This window comes from Mandrillus leucophaeus, unplaced genomic scaffold, assembly GCF_000951045.1.
Source record: "Mandrillus leucophaeus isolate KB7577 unplaced genomic scaffold, Mleu.le_1.0 Scaffold12, whole genome shotgun sequence".
Classification (NCBI taxonomy): domain Eukaryota; kingdom Metazoa; phylum Chordata; class Mammalia; order Primates; family Cercopithecidae; genus Mandrillus; species Mandrillus leucophaeus.
Window position 1 is genome coordinate 6,305,660 of NW_012100320.1, and position 22,571 is coordinate 6,328,230.

General features: G+C 39.2%; 1 protein-coding gene across 2 annotated transcripts in view; it reads left to right on the top strand.

Annotated features, from left to right (window-relative positions):
* Nucleotides 1–22,571, top strand: part of MAP2K5 (mitogen-activated protein kinase kinase 5) — a 261,608-nt gene that overhangs the window by 156,488 nt on the left and 82,549 nt on the right. The gene's annotated exons all lie outside the window — the stretch shown is intronic.

The following is a 22,571-nucleotide window of genomic DNA, read 5'->3' on the forward strand; positions in this document are numbered from 1 at the left end:
TCTGAGAGACAGTTTGTTATAATTTCTGTTATTTTACATTTGCTGAGGAGTGCTTTACTTCCAACTGTGTGGTCAATTTTGGAATAAGTGCTATGTAGTGCTGAGAAGAATGTATATTCTGTTGATTTGGGGTGGAGTCTTTTTTTTTCTTAGTAGAGATAGGGTCTTGCCATATTGTCCAGGCTGGTCCTGAACTCTTGGGCTCAAGTTCCTCCTGCCTTGACTTCCCAAAGTGCTGGGATTACAGGCGGGAACCGCTGTGCCCAGCCAGGACTTTTTCTAATAGAAAAGTAGAAAGGACTCTTTAAATAATATCATAGATAGAGTTGCAATCATGATTTTATAACCTTTTTTTTTTTAGTCAAATACTTTTTCTGTGAGTTTTGTAATGCATGAATGCAATTGTATTTGTAAGGAAATAATCTTCAAACTCAATTCACCTGCACAGTAGAAAGAAAGCAAAAATAAAGTGTGGAACGTTTATTAAATCATATTCTTCTGCTTCTTCTTAAAAGGCAATCTAAGAGGAAATGCAATATGTATGCATCCTCTGAGAAGTTAGCGATAATGGTGGTCAGATCTCAGAGCTGAGTCTCCCAAGAGAATCCTCAAAGGCTTATTCTATTATCCTGTTTTAGGGAAAACTAGTGTTTTTGATTTGTGGAACTCAGGATTGCTGTTATACAATTTCCTTTTGCATATTTTAAATCGTTATTGTTTATTTTATAAGTGACTGGATATAGTGTAAGACAGTTGAGAAGTGACATGGTATAGAGATAAAAATCCTAGATTGGGAATGAAAGACCTGGGTTACAATTCCAGATTTGCTAACTAGTTTTTTAGGTGACCCTGTGGAAGCCACTATTCTTCACTGGGCCTCAGTTTCTTTATTTGTAAAATATTGATCTCTAAGCCCCTTTCCAGACTAACATTCTATGACTGTGCTACTGCTCATTGTGTTGTTTTCTTTCCTTCCTTAGCTTTCACACACCAACTCTAGAGTTGTGTGACTGAGACAGTGATAAAATGGCATAAAATGCAGAGGCATGGCACTACTATAAGAGCACATAACTATTAGATTTAAGATTTAAAGCACATATAAATGTTCACCATTCATCCTTTCTACATTCATTTATGCATTCATGTGTTGAGCTCCTGCTGTGCCTGCTGTATAAGCAGTTGGGATAGAATAAGGAAAAGACACTGAAGTCTTGCCTGTCATGGAGTACCATTTGGGGAGGGCTGGGGCATGAGGGGAAGGACAGAAAACAAAGGGATAACTAAATATGTAATTTGTCAGATGGGAGTAAGTCCTATGGAGAAAAAGAAAGCAGACTAGGCCGGGCGCAGTGGCTCACGCCTGTAATCCCAACACTTGGGGAGGCTGAGGTGGGCAGATCACCTGAAGTCAGGAGTTTGAGACCAGCCTGACCAACATGGAGAAACTCTCTCTCTACTAAAAATACAAAAAATTAGCTGGGCATGGTGATGCGTGCCTGTAATCCCAGCTACTCAGGAGGCTGAGGCAGGAGAATCACTTGAACCCGAGAGGCGGAGGTTGCAGTGAGCCGAGATCGCATCATTGTGCTCCAGCCTGGGCAACAAGACTGAAACTCCGTCTCAAAAAAAAAAAAAGAAAAGAAAGCAGACTAGTCCTCTCTGGTAAAGTACCACTTGAGCAGATACTTGAATGCTATGAGAGAAGGGAGCCACCTGATAGCAAGCTCAAAGGCACCAAGATAGAGTACACTCTCAGCATTTTTAAGGAAGGGAGAGACCACTGTGACTTGAGTGGAGTTAGCAAGGGAAAAATAGGAAAAAATAAATTTAGAGAGGTAGCCAGGGGCCAGGGGAAATACATCCTTGTAGGCCATGCTAAGGACTTTATGTATTACTCTTAGAAGAAATGATCTGACTTAAATTTTCACAGTATCATTGAGTGCTCTGTGGAGCATGACTATAGAGAGGCAGGTGTGGAAACAGGGAGATCAGTTTAAGTAGGTAGGAAGACGGGTGCTCAATAAATATATTTATGTTGCATATTGAAATATGTGTCTGTCTGCCAGTATTTTGCTGGTTGCTGGGGTGCAAAGATTAATAAAAAGAGACTTTTTGTAGTGTAAGGAAGGAGATTGCCATTGATATATTTGGGTTTTGTTGATGATATTCATTTATCCTGGAGATAAACTATTGAATATTCTCTGGAAGACTGAAAAAAACAGACTCATTGAATTTTCAGGATCGAAGAGGATTAGGTACAGAGAACTGTGTGAAAAAGTGTCAGCATTGAGGGTGGGACACCTGAATGCCGGAAGGACTGTGTTGGCTCATGTGGTAGAGAGCAGATAACCAGATGGTCAGGAGTGAGGGCCAGGAAGAGCTAGGCCTTTTGATGCTCCTTGTATTTTAAAATGGATGGTAAGGAGCTGGGTGTTACAGCAGGAGGAAGAGATGTTGTTAGAGGTTGCAAAGAGAAATCAGATTATGATCATCAGAGAGAGTTGTTGAGCACCTCTGTACATGATGCTTAACTAAATGCCTTCAGAAGGAACTATGGGATTGTAGCCCCTGACCTCTAGGGGCTTATTACCCCCATACAGCATGGTACCAACACAAGTAATAGACCAGTAAGTCATAGTGTAAAGCCCCTGGCATGTTTTTTTATACCTAATCTATTTGGGGTCCAAGGTAAAGAAAAACATGTGATAGGGAAGAGAAGTAGGAGATTTTGAGTCCATACATGAGAAATTGTGGGGATTCAGTAGTGAAGATTACAAGAGAAACCCAAGGTTCTTGTTTTTTCTTTTTGAGACGGAGTCTTGCTCTGTCACCCAGGCTGGAATGCAGTGGCACAGTCTCGGCTCACTGCAACCTCCGCCTCCCAGGTTCAAGCGATTCTCCTGCCTCAGCCTCCCAAGTAGCTGGGACTACAAGCGCGTGCCACCACGCCCAGATAATTTTTTGTATTTTTAGTTCAGACGGGGTTTCACCATGTTAGCCAGGATGGTCTCGATCTCCTGACCTTGTGATCCACCCGTCTCGGCCTCCCAAAGTGCTGGGATTACAGGCGTGAGCCACCATGTCCGGCCAGTTCTTGTTTTTCCTTAAGGGCCAATATGATGAGAACATTACCTGAAGGGATTAGGAAGTTCGTGCAAAAGAAGTACTTGAAGGCCAAGATTCTTCTTTGTTTTTACCATAGTATACTAGGAATAGATGTAGTAAATCCAATTTAAAATCACTATAGACAGAAGTATGAATCTCAATAGCATTTTGGAATCTGAGGAACAAACTGCATTCTGTAACATAGTCAACACTTTGCAAGAATTGCTCCTCTTCTGTTTTTTTAGAAACAAAATTCTCTTTCTAGCAGAAACTTTCCTTTCTTCAATAATTCTTACTTAAGCACTTGCCCTGTGCCAGGCCCTGGAGAGTGGGGCACACAGAGCTAAGGAGAGCCCACCTCTGGTAGGAAAGAAAAATACCTAAAGCCCAGAATAGTGTGATGAGTCTTCAGTAGAAATGTTTATGAAGGACTCTGAGCCACAAGAGGAAGGGGCTAGGGTTTCACACAAAGGAGTTGACATGTAAGGGAGATTGGTCTTGAACAGAGTTTGCCACTAGGAGAAAGAGGGGAAAGATAGAGGATCCCTTCCCCATTTCCCAGCACACTCTAAGGTATGGATCCTTGTAAACACTTAAGGAGAGATCAAATGTCAAAGTATGCAAGATCTCCCCTAGTGTAGTTTCACTACCTGTTTGTGTGCATGCCTTCCTCAAAGTGTTTTAAGTTAACCAGTTTATTCTCCTAGGGTACCTGTGGTAAAGAAAAAAAAAATGATAAAAATATGGGAAACCGAGCAAAGGAATTTCCCTGAAATTACACAGGAATCAAATACAGGCCAGGCCTAGTGGCTCGTTCCTATAATCCCAGCACTTGGAGAGGCTGAGGCAGGAGGATTACTTGAGGTCAGGAGTTCAACACTAGTCTGGGCAACATAGCAAGACCCCATCTCTAAAAAAAACAATTTTTTTTTTCATTTTGCAGGGAATGGTGATGTGTGCCTGTAGTGCTTGCTGCGTGGCAGGCTGAGGCAGGAAGATTGCTAGAGCCTAGGAGTTTGAGGCTGCAGTGGGCTATGATTGTACCACCACACTCCAGCCTAGCCAACAGAGCAAGATGATGTCTTTAAAAAAAAAAAAAAAAAAAAAGAATCAGAGACAAAAATGGGCATGAGAGTTTTCTGTCTCTTCTATGTCTCCCTAGCACCCTTTCCCCCAGTTCCATAAACCCTCATCTCTGAGGTTTGGTGATGCCAGAAGCAGAAAGTTCAATCTACAGCTGTCAGACTTGAGGGCTGCCCCCTGCCTCCCACTTTTTTTTTCTAGAGACATGGTCTTGCTATGTTGCCCAGTGTTGCCTCGAATTCCTGGAGTCAAGTAATCCTCCTGCCTCAGCCTCTTGAGTAGCTAGGACTGCAGGTGCACCACTGCACCCGGCTGAATGCCTTCATTGTTTTAAACCCCTGAAATGACAGGGTTCCTCTTTGCCTGCCTTCTTCCTGCTGCCCATTGCCTTGTTAATATGCTGTCACAGCCCCCATGGGGAGTCATAACAAGGCCTCTTGCCACACTCTTTCATAAAAGATGATGCTACATGCCGCTAAAATGTGCCATTAAAAAAAAAAAATCACAGACAGGTACATTTATGCCTTAAGCAAAGAAACTTTAATATCAGACTATCTTTTACCCAGGGACAGAATTGCTTCTCTCTCCTTTCAGTAGAGCATCCCTCTTTTGGGGGGATAAAGGTCATCTCTTCCAGGTTTTTGTCACCTGCATGTAATATTTGGAGTTGGCAGATGTAACAAAAAGATGAAAGTTATCCTTAGGAAGGGAAAAAAAGATTATTCACCTTGACTGATGTATGACAGTTTGACTTGATGGGAAGAATTTGGGCCATTTCTCCATTGTTTGTTTTGTGGTGTTTAACTCAGATCTTTAAATGTGTTGTAGTTCCCCTCCTGTGGATTAGTTATGGAATCATTAAAGGTCATTGCCACATGTGGGGTTTGTGTGGGCTCACACTGTATTGGGGAAGAGAACCCGTGTGGAACTGTAGTTCTTTTCCTTGAAACTTCATTAGCAAGAATCAATGTGAAAATGCAAAAAGAAAATGAAAAAGTAGTGAGACCCACTAACAAGGATGTAGAATTCCTGAACTAGGACAAACTAGGAGGGTAATCCTGCCCTGGAATATTTGTTTACCTCTTCTGGAAAGCTTATACTGATTCAGTTGCCTAGGAGAATTTTAGGATTATTAACCTTATAGTCTCTGTTGAAGACGTCCGGGCTAAACTTTAAAATGAAAATGAGTTTGGTATATAATAAGGGCTTTACCAAGTTTAATAATTTTATTAGGGGTGGCTAAAACATTTTAGGGCATAATTTCTGAATTTCACAGGCTGTTCAGTGCTTATCTCTTCTAAAGAATGGCTTAAGGAGAAAGTCCCACTCTCATTTTTTACTAAGTAATTATTCCATTTATATTCTTGTGTCATTTGCGTTCACAACATAAATCTGTAGTTGGGAAGTAAACAGTCATATCTGCAAAAGTGAATTTTAAGTGGGTCCTTCTTGAGTCAAAAAATAAGTCAACATACGTTCTCTGCTAGCCTTGCAATTTGCAGTATTTAGGATGATGCATCTACATTAAAAAGGCACCAAGGCAGTCCTGTAATATTCTTATTTTTACTGAGTATGCTGTACAAATACATGTTCTGGTTTGGGATTCTATGTGGTGGGTTATTATAAACTTTATTAAGGTTGAGATGAATAATCTGACAGACATTTCTATAGGAGTCAGACCTAAAGCCTGCCCCCCACCCTTTTTTAGAGGCAGAGTCTTGCTAGGTTGCCCAGGTTTGCCTTGAATTCCTGGGCTCTAGCAATCCTCCCTCCTCAGCCCCCTGAGAGTAGCTAGGACTACAGCTGCACCACCGCACCCATCTGAAAGCCCCATCTTTAGCCTGTGCATAGCCTATGCATAACATATGCATTTTGCTCTTTTCACTTGGATCTTCATTCTTTCTGCCTGTTTGCCACCCTTCTAACCAGTCTCCTGAGTCTGAGGCATAGAACAGCCTGGCTCAATGTGCTTGGTTAATTGGTGCGTCATCTAGTCCTCTGAGACCCCTCTTCATCATGACCAGTGTTTTATTGAAGTGGTTTGAATGATGTGCTAAATGATGAAAGCAAGGACCATGACTTAGAAAAATGTCTCAACATAGGTGAAGAACATAGAGAACAACACAAGGTCATTGTCATTGTCATCCAAGTAACATCATCTTCTGAAGATTTTTTTTTTTTTTTTTGAGATAGAGTCTCTTACTCAGTCGCCCAGGCTGGAGTGCAGTGGCGCAGTCTCAGCTCATTGCAACCTCCACCTCCCAGGTTCAAGCGATTCTCCTGTCTCAACCTCCCAAGTAGCTGGAATCACAGGCATGCGCTACCACACCTGGCTGATTTTTGTATTTTCAGTAGAGACGGGGTTTCACCATGTTGGCCAGGCTGATCTTGAACTCCTGGCCTTCGGTGATCCACCTGCCTTGGCCTCCCAAAGTGCTGGGATTACAGGCATGAGCCACAGCACCTGGCCATCTTCTGAAGATTTTTTGGGCTCTATTATTTTGACAAAAAGAACTGTGAGTTTTAGAATTACCTTTACCAAGTTAAAAATAAACCCATGGAATAATATGCTGTTCTCTGTACATGTAATATCATTTTTCTTCATCTCTCCAAGATACAGTTTAAATAACCATCCTTCATGATGCCAACTCTCATATTTCCAGCTGAAGGTAATATCTTCCTCTTTTGACCTTCATCTGCATCTTCCTTGTGGCATGTAAATTGTCCACTTTGTATTACAGTAATTTATAGGTATGTCATAGTTCCTTATGACAGGATTCAAATCTGACTCTCTCATAATCTTCTTTTCTGTTTAGTACAATTCCATTGCCCTAGTGGGCACTCAAGAAATCTTTTTGACTCAGTTTTTTTCCTACTTTTGTAGTGGTTTTTTTAAAGCAGTTTCAGAAAATAAAGATCAAAGTTTAGAGTGTGATGGAGTCTTTAATATAAATGTCCATCAGTGTTTGGAGAATAAATCACAGTGTTTTGCTTGTGAAGAAGAGCTTTCAGTTTACCAGAGTATCAGATCCAAATTTGAATTCCACTTCAGCCAGCCTAAGCTATAGAACCTTAGGTAAATCACTTAATTTCTCTGAGCCTCAGTTTCCTCCTCTTTAGATGGGAGATCTACTTCAGAGGTTTTGGACAAAGTTCGCAAGGGAAGAAAGCCATTATCCCCTCTCTTTAAAAGGAATTACCCTTTGAAATGTTTACATTTGAATCGGAAAGACTGCTAATTTGGTTAAATACGGTTCAAGCTTTAGCTTACAGTTTCACCTTAAGCTCCACTAAAAATAGCCATAACGTGATTTACACACACACACACACACACACACACACACACACACACACACACGCGCGCGCGCGCGCACGCTAAATAATACCATAAAGAAAAAGGGAAAGGAGACAACAACACTCAGGCTTTGAATTTGAGATAACAGTAAACAACTGACCAGGGCTGAGAATACAAGCAAGCAGGCAATCTGATATACTGTAAACAGCCAAAGGCTCAGGAGTTGGTGGGGCCAGATATGTGGCGCCAGGAGTCAAGGTGGGACCAAGAGAGGAGAATTGCTTTAAAGTCAGTTTGATAATTATGCTAAGACTAGTTAATCTTTTCATTTATTACAAACTAATATGAATTGCTCATGAAAACCCAATAGAAAACAATTGTTAATGTACTTCAGTAAACACCGTAGGTGGACACTCAATCTAACAAAACTGAGTGGGAGGGTTTTTTGGAGCAAATAAAATGAGTGATACCTGGCACCATAGAAGTCTGTGTCCCATTTCTGTGTTCAGAGGCATTAAGTGAAAGTTTAGATTCTGAATGTTGAGACCTCCCACCCTGTTCCTAGAACACTCGTGATTACTTTACACTCAAAGATTACTTTTCAGGCAGGAGATTAGCAGAGACTTTGTCTAGGGAAATCTGACTAGGAAGACTTAAAGATCCAGACATTGGGAGTTCCCCAAGGAAAGAGCCTAGCTAAATCATGCTCCCAGGAGAGCCCTTAGTCTACAAGCCCCATCCGTGAGCACAGAGTATCCAGTGAGATTTTCAGTGCCTTACTCTTACAGAGACATTTGAGAAAGGCCTTTAGGGTGAGAACAGAGGCCTACAATAACTAAAAAGAAAAGCAACTTGGCCAAAAAACTGTGCAGAGGGTAAAAAGTTCAAATAAACTACCACTAGTATCCTCAGGGGACTAAAGAGAAACTAGTGCACTCAGAAGATAAGAATAGGCTGCTGTAGCAAAAGGAACTTTCAGAGAACAGCAAGAAATAGGAGAGAAATGAAAATTAAAGAACCAAGTCAAGAAGTTCATGAGAACTTCTCGTTAAAGAACCAAGTCAAGAAGTAACATGAAAAATAGAAGTTCCAGGAAGAAAAAACAGAGAAAACAAAGGGGAAGAAATCATCGAAGAAAAAATTTAAATTTTTATGTTACAACATGGGAAAAATATATGTTGTACAAGATTGCCCTTCTCTTAGTATTCCTATAGAAAAAAAATCATTTTTTCCTCAAATGACATATGGCAGTGTTTTTTCTCAGAAAAAGTGAGTTTTTATTAAGGATTAGTAATAGAAATTATCCCTAGGAAAATTTACTATAAAAAATACAAATAGTTGGATATAACTACCTTTTGTCTCGTTGGAATGTAAAAGCTTAACACATCTAATTTTTACATATACATGTTGTTTAATAGATGCCAGATAAGACTCATTAGATATCAAGAAAATGAATTGTGATCTTCTATATGTATAAGTAAACACATAAACCATGTAGAGCTGTGTAAATGTAAATAAAAGTATTTGAAAAGTGGCAGGGGCTGGGTGCGGTGGCTCACACCTGTAATCCCAGCACTTCGGGAGACTGAGGCGGTTTGATCACCTGAGGTCAGAAGTTCGAGACCAGCCTGGCCAACATGGCAAAACACTGTCTCTACTAAAAATATAAAAATTAGCTGGGCATGGTGGCAGGCGCCTGCAACCGGTTACTTGGGAGACTGAAGCAGGAAAATTGCTTGAACCCAGGAGGCAGAGGTTTCAGTGAGCCGAGATCGCAACCCTGCACTCCAGCCTGGGTGACAGAGCGAGACTCCATCTCAAAAAAAAGAAAAAGTGGCATGAATTACCTAGCCCAGTACCCTTGACGGAAACTTCTGGAGAAGTTTGATGGCGAGTTTGTCATTTTGTCATTTTCTTTCCAATATCATTTTTAGATTCAAGTGCTGTTATCCTAATTCTTGAACTATTAAAGGGCTTAGACTGGATTAGCCAGAATTCAGTTCACATATTGGCACCAACACTTATAACCAGTGTGATCTTAGCCAATTCAGTTTGTCACTCCAAATGTCAATTTCTTATGTGTAAGTTGAAGGTAACATTGGAATTCATTCATTCCTTAAATATTTGCTGAACACCTTTTACATGTCAAACATGTTATTAAGTGCTGGGGATACACTGGCAAACAAAATAGGCATATTCCCTTTCCTTGTTGAGCCTACAATGTAATAAGGGAGGCAGAAGATAAACAATAATAAACACTTATACTTTCTGAAAGTAAGATTAGAATATATTCAATATTCTAGGTTTTTTCGTGAACACTTTTATTTAACATTAACAACCACATAAAGTTACTTGAAGTAAGCTTTTTGAAATAGCGTCTTGTATGTATTGAGTACTTACCAAGTAATAAGAATTATGAAACATTATCTAGACTTGGCTCTTGCCTCTAAATATATAGAACTCATTTTCCCCCTCCCTTACCCAGCTGCCAAAAAAAACCAAAAAACAAAAAAAACACCCAGACACACAGCTGTTTCTAGTGGGTGTGTGGTTGTGCCTTTGTTTGCTTTTCTAGCCCTTGGTGATTGTGAACTGGTCTGAGGGGTGACGGATGGCTCTGGATGCTCTGTAAGCAGCTGCTGTCAACTTTTCTATACCATAAAAACTTGCCATTTGGTGTTTCACTCAAATACTGATATTTTCTCCTCTTCTTTTTAAAATTAGTTTCAAGAATGTGAGTGAAATCTTACCACATGTTGAATATTCCTAACCTGAAAGTCCAAAATCTGAAATACCCCCAAATTAGAAATTTTTTGAGCACTAACATGACCCTGAAAGGTCACACTCATTGGAGCATTTAGGATTTCAGGTTTTTGGATTGGGGATGCTGGTAAGTATAATGCAAATATTTCAAAATCCAAAAAAGGCCAATATCTGAAATATTTCTGGTCCCAGGTAGTTCAGATAAAGCATACACTAAACGTGAAGTCTCCTGATCCAACTAGTGAAACATATTACCTATTGACCAAAGTTTCTGCTGAGAACCATCAAAAGGTGAAAGGATCTGAAGGGCCCAAAGACAAAGGAAATTTCCATGGAAGATTTTATATGAAAGTGGGGAGGATGTGATTCTGGAATCCTTGTCCTGGGTCCTCCCCTCCCATTGAAGGATGCTGAGGAAAAGAACATGTAACAGTTTCTGTCACTCATTCCCCTGCTCTTACTCCTTTTTCTGTAATTCTGTCTTGATGTTTTTCCATTATCTTTTTTTGGGGGGAGAATCTAAAATTGTGTGTAACTTAGTGGAAAAGGAGTTGTTAAAATGACCTTTGGCAGATGATGGATTGACTAGTTCAGTCCTTTGCAAGGTTTGTGAAGGGATCCAGCTGTCTCAGATTACCATGCCTAAATGTGCATTTTCCAAGGTTGTCAGTGATTGTAGTGAATTTGAAACTGGCAGACAAAGTGAAGTGTTTCCCACTGAATAAGGCATTGTTGAGTTTGCTTTGTGTTCAGAGCTGTCAGGAACAACCATGAGATTGACAAAACAAGATGTAACAGGTGCTAGCAGTCCCAGCTAAGCATTTTGTTATTTTGATGGATTTCAGACTGATTTTAAAGTTTTTCCAGTAGCACATGCTCATATCATGTATACACACAAATACACAGAATTTGAAATTTTAAGAAACACAAAGTCTTGATATGAAGAATAAATAGAAGTTAAAGCAGGCATTTCACAACCCATTTTCAGATGTTTGAAGGATTGTCAGTGGAGAAGCAGCAAGTTGATCTTTTATGACAAGAAGGCTGAATCTTCTGAAGCTAAAACAAAAGCCAAAAAAAGAAAAAAAAGTCCCATGACTTTCTATTCAGTATAAAGAAGGATTTTCTAATGGATAGAACTCTACACTTTCCTCCTCAACAGTGAAATCATTTGCCTTTAGAGGTAAAAATGTCCCATCCCTGGGTACACTTAAGTAGGGACTGAATGGCTGTTTGTCTCAGATGTTTTTAAAGAATTTTTCTGTAGAAGAGACAGATACAAGGTTAAACAAGATGCAGTCATGTATTCATTTGGTCACTCAGAAAATATTTTTTGAGTGCCTAGTATGTGGCAGGCCCCGTGCTAGTCACTGGGGACACTGCTGAGAACAAAACTGACAAAATCCCTGCTTTCATGAAGCCTACATTTTAAAAAAGAATACTTGATCACTGTACCTTTTTAGACAAATAAGCAAGTTAAGCTGCACGTGGTGACGCACACCAGTAGTCCCAGCTACTCGGGAGGATCCCTTGAGCCCAGGAGTTTGAGGCTGCAGTGAGTTACTGTCATGCCATTACACTCCAGTGACCGAGGAAGACCCTGACTCTAAAAGTAAAAAAGAAAATAAATAAACAGGATGATATGCTAGGAGTAACTGAGTGGTATGGGATTACTTTTCAGTTGAGATCTGAAAGATAAGGAACCAGTCTTCTAGTGACATATCTCAACACTAAAATTCTGAGTCTATGATAATTTTGGGAACCATGTCTGCCAACTTTGTGATATCCAGTGGTAAAAACCACTGCTCCTAGAAAATTCTCTTATATGCCTTATGTTGTACTTAGAGACTAGAATTTTTTTTAACCTAAAGAGAGACTTTAGAACTTGTTAAATCAGACCACTCCTCTTAGCAGAGAGGAAGCTGGTCTCCAGGGAACTGTGCAGAAGAGGACTGGAATCTGGGTCTTCTGATGTGAAATATAGTGCTCTTTCCTCTCTTCCAAGCTCTTGACATCCTCTTGCTCAGTGTCATTCTAACAAGAAGGGTGACAACATCACACTTCTTTTAATGTAACACTTAACAAAGCTATTTGGTATTCATTATCTCTTTCAAGCTTCTCCCGACTCTGAAAAATCAGCAGCTTGAGGCATCAAATATTGTTTCGCCTTATGAGCATCAAAGTTCCCATTTTGCAAATGAGGAAACTTAGATCCATATAAGTTAAAGGACTTTTCTAGAAAGGTTAGGTGAATAGATCAAGCAGCAGCAGTCAGGTATTCTGACTCACAGATTAAAATCTGCTTCTTCCATTATGCTACAGAAAAGTAAATCAAGTAGTTTGGAAAAAGAGATGAATGGTAAATGGAACTGAGCAGGAAATCAGATAAAGGAAAAGACAGGTTTATTGTGACTCTGCTGGTCAGTTAAGACTGCTTTTCATAGGATTATATCTTACACTATCCCTGTAGCTGGTTTAGTTTCACCATATTTCAAAATGTGCTAGTTATTTTTCAGAAACTAAGGCCTAGTTTATTTATTAAAAAGAAACACAAATATCAACCTAATCTCCAGTATGTCTACTGTAATAGGAAGTAGGTAGGTAAGGATCCTATCTAATTAGTAAATATTTATCCAGTGCTACCCAGTGTTGGCAGTAAGGGTATAAACTTTGCCCTCAGGGACTCCTTTACTAATAGGAAGAAAGAAAAGTAAAAGTGCAACGGAAACACGTAGAACTGGGCACAGGAGAGTGTGGGCTGACATCAGTGTCAGAGAAAGCGTGTCAGTTGTTGATTACTGTTTAATAAACTACCCAAAATTAGTGACTTAAAATAACCATTTATTTACTCAGGATTCTGTGGGTCAGGAATCCTAGCAAGGCTCAGCCATTCTATGTGGCATCAGAAGCCTCTCGTGAGGTTGCAGTTGGGTAGTGGTTAAGGATGGAAGATCCAAGATGACTTCATCTGCGTGTATGGTGCTTTGGTGGGGATGGCCAGGAGTGTCTGGGACCCACCTCCCTGCTTTCCCTCCTCTCCCATCTCCCCTTCATGGCTAGTTTAGACTTCCTTTGTGGTGCCTAATGTTCTAAGCTGTGATTGCAAAAGCTACAGATCCGTTAAGGCCCAACCTCAGAAATTACACAGGATTGTTCCTGCCACATTCTGTTGATCACAATGTAGGTTCTTGATGATGAAGCAACAAGGTCTCATTGCAAAAGAGCATCTTGGGCTGTAGATTGTGTTAAGGCCATCACTGGAAGCACAATACATTTCAGAAAGCTTCCTAGAAGTGCTGGTATCTAAGCTAAGTTTTGATTAATGAGTTAAATTTGGAGGACAGTGTTCCAACAAGAGCGGCAGCATGTACAGAGGCCAGAAGTATGAGAATATCAACTGTTTATGACTCCCTTGACTTTCAAATGTCTAGAAATAGAAATGTGAGTGAAGTTGAGCTCAATAGACTAGACCCCAGCACTGATGTTTTCTCAGATACCCACAGCTGCATGACTTCAGAGAATGGTTTAGAACTGGAAGTCCCCAAAGCTAGGTCTCTAAGAGACCATTGTCATGATTAGGGCTGCCTGCTGTCAGAGGACACAGGTCAGCATTATACAGACTTTTTAAGAGGATGTCATTTCTTAATTCTTATGAGGATTCAAATGACTGTTGAAGTAAACACATGAGATGGGGTTTGGGGCAGTTAACTCTAATCATTTTTTAAAAATTTTTATGGGGGCTGGGTGCAGTGTCTCATGCCTGTAATCCCAGCACTTTGGGAGGCTGAGGTGGGTGGATCACTTGAGATCAGGAGTTTGAGACCAGCCTGGCCAATATGATGAATCCCCTAAAAATACAAAAATTAGCCAGGTGTGTTGGTATGCACCTGTAATCCGAGCTACTTGGGAGGCTGAGGCAGGAGAATCACTTGAACCTGGGAGCTGGAGGTTGCAGTGAGCTGAGATTGTGCCACTGCACTCCAGCTTGGGCGACAGAGCGAGACTCTGTCTCAAAAAAAAAGTTTTATGGGTACATAGTAGGTGTCCATATGCATGGGGTACATGAGATATTTTGGTACAGGCATGCAATGTGTAATAATCACATCAGGGTAAATGGGGTATTCACCTCAAGCATTTGTCATTTCTTTTTGTTACAAACATTCCAATTATACTTTTAGTTATTTTTAAATGTGTAGTAAATTTTTTATTGTAATCACCTGTTGTGCCATGAGATACTATAATTTTATTCATTCTAACCTTATTTTTGTACCCGTTAATCATCCCCACTCTTCTCCCTGCCAGCTACCCTTCCCAGCCTCTGGTAACCATCATTCTACTCTCTATCTCCATGAGTTCAATCCATTTAACTCTAGTCTTTTTCCTCCTTGGCAACCTTTTAGTCTTTAATAAGAAACAAGTCCTCTAAATTCGTCATAATGGTTAAATATGTGAAAATGGTAGCTACTGATCAGTCTAAGCAGTGATATGTAAGAGGGCCTTGTCAGTTAAGACCGTCAGTTCCTATACTGAAGAGTTTGTGTACCGTGTTCATTAAGGTACTGTGGCATAGAAACAAGCAAACCAGGCACCTCCAGGTTGACCAGACTCCAGGAGAGATCAACATCAGGGGATATATCATAATCAACAAGTGCTTATTGTCAACCTACTGCAAAATGCTATTTCTGGTGTCATGGAGAACATAAAAGTTTATGATTTATACTTTGCCCTTAAACAAGTTAAAATGTGTAAGGCACTAGAAACACAGGAAGATGCAGAACACTGGTAACTGTCACCGGGGAGGGTGTGATACACACTGCCTAGTGAAGGATATGGACAGAGAGTGGTATGAAGTTTGTCCACAAAACTGTGGGTAGAATCTTCTGGGATTAACTCCTGACAGAAGAGGAGAAAAGGAGGAACAATTTGAACCAAATCCTGGAAGAATAGGTCAGCTAGAAATCTATCTACTCATCTGTTGCACCATCTCAGGTTCCAGATAGGAAAACTACCCTCAGTGTTGCATTTTGAGCCTTGCGAACATTGGAAGAACTTTCATTTTTCAATTAGGGAAGTAAAATGGTTGCTTTCATTGATCATGGCTAAACTTTATGTCTCTTTAACTCTAAGTCTCTCACGAATTTCCCCTCAGTGCACAGAATACCATGGAAAAATACCTTTGCCATTGTTTTTAACTGACTTTTAGAGATTTAGTTAGATACCCAGATATTTTCATTAGTATTGCTGTGAGTAGAGCTATTGATGGAAATCAACATGGAACAGTTAAAGTGTCTGTAAAGCTACAAAAGTGGGTATTTTTAAATTGAGGGGGTTTTCCCCTTTTTTATTTATCAGTTAGCTGCCTTATACTTACTATGGCCTAGATGAAATTGTATATTCCATTTAAACACAGTATCTAACCAAAAAGTTACTCAGCTAGGGTTTTTGGTCTAATGTAGTATAAACAGATTGATATACACATACACAAACATAAACACATGCATATATATACACACACATATGCTTATATATACATAAGTATACACATATATACACACGTATGCTTATATGTACATAAGTATATACATATATTTATGTATATACACACACACACACACACACAAGAAAAAAAGAAAATGATGCAAGTGAAATAGCATATGGGAGAGGAAGGAGAATTACGTGTTTTGGGACAGCAGGGTTAGAAAGACCAAGGAACATTTAAAGATTCAAACAATAGCATTTAGCCTGAAATCTACTTTTTATCATCTTTACCCAGCCATCAGAATGAAGAAAGACAGTGTCCAGCTGTAGCAGTAGTTTGGTAGCAGGAGAATTAGACGTAAAGGTACCAGTGCCTGAGGGGTGGGTCATGAATTAATAATTGCTATGTGGCGGATGAGCCCCGTCAGAAGAGCTGAAAATGAGGAAGTTGCCTTGCAGAGCGCTATCAATCACTCAGTGACCATAACTTCCAGTAATTAGTGTATTTTATGGGCCTTTGCTTCAGTGGCTCGAAAGCACATATGCTCCAGTCACAGCTAAACTTTGCCGGAGTAATATTCCAGGATGATTTATCCTCCTGCTGCACTGGGATATAACCCTATATTAGGTGAAGATTGTGAACTAAGCTGCAATAAAGTATAAGTTTAGGTACAGTTTGCCCAGGTTGAGACCTCAATGTATCACGCTTTTCAGCATTCACGGTTAGGCTATAGCAGGCAATCATTTTTAACAGTGAAACAAATAAAGCAATTAAAGGAATAGCATTAGGATATTGTACTTGTGAATTACTGTTGCCCTGTCCCTGTTTAAGTGTCTACTATAATAAGCTCATTTCTTCTTTTTTTTTTTTTAACATACTCTATTAGAAACATTTATTTGTTTTTTGTTTTTTTTAAGTTTCAGGGTACCTGTGCAGGATGTGCAGGTTTGTTAATAAATATTTGTCTGTAATGCTGTCTTTTCTCCCTTATTATTAATAATCTGGGACAGAATGCGGGACCGTCTGAATGGTAGATAAGTGCTTGATTGATTTATTTGTGCTACTGTTTGGGCTCCTTAAGTAAGTTTATATCAGTGGACTTTGGTGAGGACAATAGTTGTTTTTTGTTTTGGCACCCGTTAAGGAGCACTCCTGATGGGACCCTCACATTTAGGCTCTTTCTACACAAAGAAAAAGACATTACTTACAGGCTCTCAGAGTACTTGGCACTTTTGGTATAGGCATAATGAGTTATTTGCTGTGGCTCATCCACTGCACTAGAAGTCTATGAAGTCTTTGCAGACAGGATCCTTTACCATTGCCAAAGCATTTGCAGAGCCCGGTGTTCCTAGGCTCTTAACAAGCTTTGCCACCAACTTACAGTATGATCTTCAGCAAATTAATTAAGCTACTGGTGCCTCCATTGGGCCATAATTCTGTTTGCATTGAAGAAATCCTTAGAGTTTATAGGAAAGAGTTTGTGAAAATAAGTATAAATTGAATAAGGAAAAAATATATGTGATTTCACTGTATTCTCTTGAGAGTAAAGTATTTCTTCATCACTTGTAATGATGGTGTCTTTGTATTTCCTTAAATAGACACCGGTGATAAGCTAATTTCACAAGTGTAGATGGAAGAGTGTACACAGTTTGATGCTTTTGTTACATTTATTATCCCATCTTTAATTTGCATTGTATTATAATATGCAAGTTAAACAATAATAATAAAACAAACTAATTGTCTTTAATTAAAGTGAATTAGATTTTGATTTTAATATATTTGATGTAGTGAGTACTGATAATGTGGAGGGTCCCAAAGGTTATTAGGGCATGTTTCTGTTAGGCCTGATGGTGTTAGTAATAATCCTCTTCCTCGTAGTTCTAGACATGAACAAATATGTCACTTCATCAGTCTCTGTTACTCGCACTTATGCCCCTCCACAGGGGTTGCAGATTCCACAAGTTATCAGCTAATGGCGTTATACATTAAAAATTGAAGCTTTCCTCACTCTGAGGCCTTTCAAGGCTTTGTTCTTAAGCCCCAGACACTTTGGAGTGCAGCTGCAAACTATAGGCAGAAGATTAAATTAATTTGTAACTCTTTTTTTTTTGGTCCTGCATTACTAAATCCTCCACATTTAATTGAAACCCTACTTCAAGACGCTTTGTGTTTCTGTGTTCTTTGTTGTCAGTTTAACCTACAAAGCACTTTAACACTGGTAAATTGCTGTTATATCCTTTGGATTGTTTTTAAACCATTCAGTAAGAAAACAGTGAAATTGATACATGGGGCGAAAAAGTAAAATCTTAGAGTAGATTTTGAGGTATTTCATATTTATTATGGTTCTTTACCAGCATAGTTCCAGATGATTTAAACTCTCTCTCTAGGACTGTGTAAATTGGTCTTGGGATGAAATCTCACCTAGGGAATTTTATGTAATCCAGTAGTTAAGTCTGATTTTTTAAAGTTTCCCTGTGTCTGAGTGTTCCAAAGTGACTGCTGCACTTCTATAAAATGAAGGTTTAACTGCAGCGCACAATCTAAATGCAAAATCCTTAGATGGAAATTTAATTGTGTAAAATGTGCACAAGGTAATTAAGAACAAATTTTAGAACATTTCAGACTATAAAGTTGTCCTTCAGCTAGATCACTGGCTATATTGAAAATGCTTATTTTCAATTTGTAGTTATGTCGAGAAACATAGAATATGTCTAAATTAAGAATAAAAAAATCCAGTGCTCTTCAGTAGAACTGTAAATTTAAAACTACTCCCACAACATAGTTGATAATTCTAAGTAGGAGACTTGATTACTAAAAACATGTCTTGAATTTGTGTCCTGCACTTGTTTTCTGGCTACAATGTTTGTTTTCTCTTTACCATTTGTGATTCTGTGACAATAATTATTTTTATTATCAACAAAAGCCATTCTGTTGCTTTATCAATAAATAACTTCTTTTTGTTAAAATACAAAGGTCTTTATCGTGTTATAGATTTGGCAATTGTTATGACCTCTCTTTCACACACAGACACACATACAAATATATTTGTTATTTAAATTATAAAATCCAACATAATTCAAATGCTGCTAACTGAAGAGCATTTTATAGACTGTGGTTGGACAAGTCAAAGGTCAATAAGATGACACTAAGGAATAGTCCTATTTTTAGAGTGAGATGTTAGTTGTTTACTGCTATTTAAGTATATCCCCAACTGGTAAACACTTCAGACCATTGTTTTTCAGCCTTTTACGTAATACACATCCCACAACAAACAGAGGCTTCAGCAGTTTGCTAAATCTTAAGTATTTGGAATTAAAGTGTACTTTTTAATTTAACGTTAAATAGAATCCCTTATCTCTACCTCCACCCCCTGGCCCCAAATAAATAAAGCTTTTCCAAATCTTTTACAATGTGAGCTGCTCCCCTCCTGGGAATGAAAAGGATATGAGACTCATTTGATGAAGTGCTGGCACTTATGTGTGTCTACATTTTTCAGTGCACTTTTTTTTAAAAAAACTAGACTTAAGCTGCCTATATTACATGCTTCTTTTGTAAAGATGATAAAGAGAGCAGAGATTTCTATTGGCTTAACCCTAATCTATTTGCTTTGTTGTGATTCTTTTTTTTTTTCTTTCCTTTAACTGTTAACCTATTTATAAATCTAAATCTACATACAAAGGTCATTGGTTGGCTGAACTTAAACCATTTTACTCAGTAAATTTAATTAAGAAAATACAGTGCAACTCATAAGCAAATGAGTTTTTTCCTAGTTTTAAACCAAACCACCCTCTTGAGTGCTGATTGCCTTGCCCGACCCCTGGTGATACAGAAACAGGCAAAATTAAAAAGGACATTAAAGCTTCATTAAATCTGAAACACATTTAGTACAGTGACATATCTGCAGGCCATTTCAGAGAAGATTACATACTCTCTTTTGTAAGTTTCCTAATTTATAATACCTTGACAATAAAAACTGGGGAAATGCAAGTAGATTAATAGACCAGTAGGAGTAAAAGATACAGAATGGCCCCAGGTCTGCCTGTGTGTGAAATATTCACTTGAAGCATATGTGCTTCTTCTTCCCCATAAGGGTCCCATGTTTATTTTGACTTTTGACAGCCTCATGGAGAACTCGTTCTTTTTTTTTTTTTTTTTTTTTGAGTTAGGGTCTCACTCTTGCTCAGTCTGGAATGCAATGGCATGGTCAAGGCTCACTGCAGTCTCTGCCTCTCCGGGTTGAGGTGATCCTCCCACCCTAGCCTCCCAAGTAGCTGGGACTGCAAGACACGTGCCACCACACCCCTCTCATTTTTGTAGAGAACTCGTTTTTCATGCAGCCATATCTACTAAGAAACTGTTTTCTTTTTTACCTCCTCCCAATAGAACATGATAAAAAGAGTTCTAGAGCCTGGCTATATGTTTCCTTGTACTTTTCTGTAAGACAAATAGTGTGGAACATAAACACTGTAGCTGCATTAGACCTAGAAGGATAGAGGCATACATAGAAGGCAGGGGTCCTCTCCTGGGGCCTTAAAATGACTGCTTTTAGTGCCAACCTAATAGTGCTCTTGCCTGTTTTCACTGGCATGGATTCCCAAGTCTTTCAACAGCCCAGTGGTGACACTCTATAAGAGAGGAAGTGATTGTCACCATGCTGCAATTGCAACAGTACCTACTAGTTAAGATCAAAGAACCATTCTCTGTCTTCTGACTCTAAAGAGGTCAGACCTGCAAGATGTCTTACAAGCAGTCCTCCCAGGAACGTAGTTAAAAGGTAGGACTGAGGTTCCACGAGATGTCAGGAAATAACACTGAAAGCAAAACCAGACCCATGAATGATGAGTTCACCAGTTCAAGCACTGGCATGTGTTCCCAAGCAGACTGGTACAGAGAGGCTCCCAGCTGACCAAAGTGCACTAAATTTTCTCTCTGTTGTCTTGCATGGCATTGTCTTACAGAGCAAACAAATCACATCAGCTGTCCTTTTTACCTGGTACAGTCATGACAGAGAGGGCCAAGTAGATGAATGCACCTTCCCAAGTTGGCTGGAGCCTGGCCTCTCCGTAGAACCATGACCACATGCAACTGGAAGCTCTGTGTTGAATCGGGAAGAATTCACATTTTTTGCTGTATCCCACTCCCTTTTAAGATGTCCGTTTACCATTGCTTAATTCTTTAAATTGCAAGAACCAATGGTCAGTGTTGGCACCTGCCAGCTAATTTAAAACTTGACTGTATGTGTGTTGGGCAAGTTTCCTCTGTCTTTAAGCCATGTGAACAGTATTCTTCCATGGTCCCTAATGACATGCTGAGCATATACCCAGGTGAATGGCACAATGTCTGTGGAAGGTCTTGAGCCAGAATGTTCTAAGTGTTTTGTAGTAGTTATTAAGCTATTAGCTTTTTTAGATGTGAGACTCTCCTCTTGCTGGTTTTCTAACTCCAAATGGAAGAATATGCAAAACTCATAATCCACAGATCACTGCGATACCTATACCTGTTAAGGCACTGCAGACTGTTGCAAATGCCTCGTTCACCCACCACAGTAGACCATAGTGATTCCTCCTGAATCCGTGTGCACACTCTGATTGGCCAGAAACAAACTATTTTCAAAATGTAGGGCAAACCTACAAACCTGTATTGCGAGGAGGTGGGGTCAGGACAGAGGACAGGAGAGCTGAGTCCCTCCCCTTTCCCTCCTCATACATAGACAACAAACATAATCACACATAACTTAGAAAGGGAGTTTGGCAAACATCTAAATTTTCTTTCATCCCACCTTGTGATGTTTTTATTATGTACAGTGGAAGAGATTAATGATATCCATCAAATGAAATGATGATAGTATACCTATATCTTGAAAATTCATACACATATCAGTGTATATTTTGTGGACAAGACATGAGTACAAGGTAATGAAACTATGTATTCTAAAACATACATATATACACATACACACACAAGCATATGTGCAAATGAGTGTTGACCTTTTCAAAGTAGTCACCTTATAAGGTCATAATGTTTATTCCTGTTACATGGCTATTGTTCATATTGGTTTTAGAACTTTGGTAACTTCAGCATCTTCATGTCTAAGCAACAAAATATTTAGTTTTTGTAGGTTGCTTTGGGTTTTGGTAATATCCGTAGGCTATTCAAACCTTAGTCTACAAATAATTTACATGATGAACAAGCTGAGGGGTATAATTTTAAATCCAAGATAAGATGCATACTAATAAAATGAAATAGGTATTCTGTTAATTGAAATAATTCTAAAACAATTACAAAAGGAGAATTCAGAAATGTTTGAGGAGAATTCAGAAATGTTTGAGCAGGATCAGTGTCTTTGAAATAAGTGCAGAACTTCTCAAGATTTAGAAAGGCGGTGTAATATGCGGGAAGGAACACTGGATTAAGTTGCAAATCTTAAGGTCAGCTCCTAGGCTTCCACTTATTAACTATTTGGGAGCTACTTCAGTGGGACTCTGGGTTTTAACCTTTGAAGTGGGTTGATGCCCTCTTAGATCCATTAGTGTTAAAATCCCTGATGTTGTGATTCTGCTTTGAAAGTAGTTGCAAATACATGTAAATTATGTCAGGACTGAGGATGGGCCACATTATAAAATTGCAAAGTTTTGCCACTATTTTCTTTAAATAGGTTTTGGTATGTTTGTTAAATTTTATCTTTTTGGCCAGGTGCAATGACTTAACCCTGTAGTCCCAGCACTTTGGGAGGCCAAGGCAGGTGGATCACTTGAGGTCAGGAGCTCAACACCAGCCTGGCCAACATGGTGAAACCCCATCTCTACTAAAAATACAAAAATTAGCTGGGCATGGTGGTGCGCGCCT